The sequence below is a fragment of the Blennius ocellaris genome, assembly GCF_963422515.1.
Source record: "Blennius ocellaris genome assembly, chromosome: 5".
Taxonomy (NCBI): Eukaryota; Metazoa; Chordata; class Actinopteri; order Blenniiformes; family Blenniidae; genus Blennius; species Blennius ocellaris.
The window spans coordinates 28,076,061-28,080,333 of NC_137654.1; positions in this window are offsets into that span (position 1 = coordinate 28,076,061).

Consider the following 4,273-nt stretch of genomic DNA (forward strand, 5'->3'; position numbering starts at 1 on the left):
ACAGCGGCCCTAATCCTCTTCCGTATGTTTTGATATATTTATTAGCACTGTACAGTAATGAAAGGTCGTGAGACTTGTCGATTAAGCTTTAGTCCCGTGGTGCAGTCAGGCCTCTATTTTACCTGTTTTACTCAACTATCAACGGACTATTGATCGCTCAGTGATTACACGTACAGTACAATGTGTAATGATCACTTAGCGATTGTTGCACAAACTGAGCTCATTTCAGTCCAGTCTTGAGTTGGTCGGGCCCGTATAATAGTTCCCCCATAACAGTTGAAATTTAAACTTTAAACTTTTCTCTTTATCGCGGCTGAAGATATGTGATGGAAATTGAAACCATTACAACCGAAAATGATTAAAGCCTCAATTCAAAGATAATTTTACTGAAACCTTCCAGTGCAAAAATCCCCCAAAACTTCTTCTAAAGCTGTTGCATCATACATGTTTTTTGCCATTGTTGCTTTGAGCGACGAGGGTCGTCTCTTTCACGTTCATATCTCAGCTCGGGACTCGGTGTTGCTTTGTGTTTCGCTACTCTAAAGAAATTAGTTTGAAAACAAATTTCCTCGTCAGCATGACAATGATATGTGTCTCCTCAAGTGTTTCTTTGTTGTGGATTCATTCATGTAAGGGGGCACGCACACACACACACACACACACACACACTCACACACACACACAAACACTCACACTGTTTCGTCTTCCTGTCTGCTTTATTTTGACTGAGAAAACCAAACAACCATGAATAATAAAGAAGAGGCATTCACTGCACTGAGGGTTGCTGACGGATGACGCCTCGTAATTCTCGCCGGGTTGTTGTATCGGGGATGTGTACAAGTACCCCGCGCAACATCGGACCCGATGCTCGACACTGGTATTGGTGCATCCCTACTGGTTATACGTGTACAAGTTAAGTAATGATACCTGTATTGCAATTACTATTAGGGCACAAAGACAATTGAATTGCACGATGAACCAGAATTTGTTTATTCATCCGGGACGCCACGTATAATATCATCATTTAAGATAGCATGAAAAGAAAAGGAGATTAACTCACAGTCTATCAAACGGGATCCCATCCCCGGGGCAGATTACAAAAATACAAAGAGAAATACAGTATTTAGAGAGAGGGGTCAAAGGAAGAAGCAGATTTTAAAAGTGAAATGGCAGCGTTTTCTATTTAGGGCAACAGAAGCCACCTTGTGGATCGTCTGTCAGGGTTCACTGTTAATTCAGACGGACAAAACAAACTCTGAAATCCATCACGGGCTTAAAAAGGGGACAGCTGAGCACTCTGGGAAACCTCCAGAGATCTTCTCCCATTGTGAATTTGAACAGTAGGCAGTTGTGATTTTAGTTATCGCACAGCTCTGCGGACGACGGCAGCTGAAACCGGATGGAATTGAAATAACGACCGCGCATTAAACCCCAGTTTCCCAGAAAATGTCGGCGCACACATGCAGAGAGCAGAGGGCTGTGATTAACGGAGGCAACAGCAAGAGAAGCAGAGCATTTTAAATCCCGGAGCGCTGGCCACAAGGCTGTTACCAAAGCAGAAGATTATCACAGACGGACACAGACTGGAAATAAATCTGTTTAATTTACAGTAACACTCTCCTCTCCTCCGAACGAGGCTGCGTAAGACGGCCCTGGACCCCGGATATCCATTATCATGACACAAATGTCAGGACTCAAAATGAGACTGCACCAAGGCTGCAGCTGCTTTGTGAATGACTCATCCAGTTTAATTTAATCACTGGAAGGAGTGGAAAAACACAACGGAGGGACAAAAGGCACAGGCAGCGCTAAAAGACACCAGATTCTCTGTTTTTCTATTCGAATACGTTGTGAGACATCAACTCCCGTGTGGGAAATTTGACCTGGAATTAAATGATGCCTTTCGGCTACAAAATATAAACGACGCCGGATCCAAGGCCAGCGTCGTCAGTCTCTCTCAGCGCCGCGGTGACCCGAGGCCTTTTTTGACTCATTGTTTCATGTTTTGTTTGACTCTTGCCGCGGTGTTGTTTCCAACACAGCAGGAGGTCCTTAAAATCCACTGCTCGCTACTTGACAGGCTGAGAGTGACGACTGCAACAGTTTACACGAAAACAACACTTTGAAAACTGCTCCCAAGGTGGAAATTTCGGAAAAACGCTCCGACTCCGTCTCCGTGGAAAAGAAGGGAAAAATACAGGAAATGCTGAAGTAAATAGTTTCCAGATGCGCGAGTGGATGGACAATAACAAACATTTGTCGTGTCATGACTCCCAGTCCACATTCTCATGGGACTTGGCAGTTTGATAGTTGACAACAGTCACCATAATAACAATCCAACTTCGTCGTCTGTCCAATCCGAATGTCCATTTACTCCCGTTGTTATTGTTTACAGCGTATTGTTCTCTGCTGCATGTGTGTGTGGTTTCGTTACAAAAACAAACAAACAAACAAACAGTACCCGCTCGTGGCCAAGCAAGAAAACGACATCGTCTTTGGCATTTTTGCCATTTCCGCGTAAACGGACACAGTTTTCAAATGATTGCTGTGATGTGCTGAGATTTATTGGCGCAACGTTTACATTTCTACGGAGCCCCGTTATTGCTTAATAACGCGTGGCCACGCGTTATTAAGCAATAATATTTTTTTCACCAATGTCACCAGAGGGGCTCCGTACATTTCAGTAAAAAAAGAAAAAGAAAAAAGAAAAAAGAAAGATTAAAAAAAAGTTCCTCTCTGTTTGTGCTGCGCAGCTGCTGTTAGCTTTGCCGCAGTGCCCCGGTGAGCAGTTCCTCCTGGAAGCGCTTGTTTGTGCTCGGCGTTGTCTCTGCACCTGCCGCGGGGCCGACCGGGCCCCGGCTGGAGGACGGCCTCCAGGGAGGGCACCCGCGGGTGACCCCACACCTGAATAATAGATGCATCCTGCAGCACCAAAGTAACTGACTCACTCGCTCTCCCAGCACACACACACACACACACACACACACACTGGCCACGGGCATCAGCAGGAATTATATAATGACTGCAGAGGCCAGTCCCGGCGTAACGCGGGGCAGAGACTGTCTGTGAGCGGCCGCTGAATCGGCTGTTTGGGCTCCGACTTCCCTCCTGTGTGTTGTGGGATCGAAGCGAACCACCTGCTGGTGGGGCGGGGGTAAGAACGAAGATTGATTTCACGGGGGAACGAGTATAAAACCTGCTCATTAAATCCTCTTACTCATGTCGGAGTCACGGCCCCGCGCGCTCACGCGTGAAGCGTGTGTCTTACGCAATCGGGGCCGTCAGATTTTGTTTTGGCTGGCGGTGTGAAGGCCAGAGTTCAGAGGAAACGAGAAGAAGGCTGGTGCTGGGGAACTGAGAACGGGGCTGGGGTGGTGTGGGGGGTTGTGTGTGTGTGTGTGGGGGGGGGGGGGGGGGGGGGTCGGAGTGCTCCGGATCTAATTTTAGAAGCATCCGAGAGCATCGACATGTCCATTAATTGCAGAGACGTGCTCTCAATCACGGGAATACACAGAGAGAAGAGCTTTCCTCCAGCAGGCTGCATCTTCACCTCCTCGTGAGTGTGTGTGTGTGTGTGTGTGTGTGTGTGTGTGTGTGTGTGTGTGTGTGTGTGTGTGTGTGTGTGTGTGTGTGTGTGTGTGTGTGTGTGTGTGTGTGTGTGTGCGTGTGTGTGCGCGCTCCATTATTCACGGCCCCGAGCTGAATAAATAAAGGCAGACGAGTGAACATCCCCCCCATTTCCCCAATCTAATGATGCGACGAGACATTTGTCTTCAAAGCCAAAGGACATTCAGTCCAACGCCGTCTCTTCCTGCCTCCCTCCCACTTCTGATCCACCATTTGATTTGTGGCGTCGACGTTTCACTTCAAGCAATAGCGCAGCAGATTTGGCTTCCCGACTGAGATGGCCCAACATTTTAATTGCACTCCCATCTCATACTGAGTCCGTCATCGTGAAATGTTTACATATTCAACCCAGAGGTATCTGGAGGAAAACGTTCATTACAGCAAGTTCGTTACGGTCAACGTTTCACTTTTTGATTTCTCTGCTTCCCTTTTCTTCGAAAGCAGATCCCGATTATTAAATCCTTGATTATTTTTGAGAAAGCTCATTCAGGAATGTATATTTCGTCTTCGCCTGGTCCCAGTGAACTCCTAGAGAACTAAAAATCTAGGAGGAATGGCTGCAGGTCAGCGTTTAAACCTCCCCATTAAAAGGCTCTGGATTCATTTTACAGGGTACAGAGTGAGTTTCTCCCCGTCGTTCATCAAC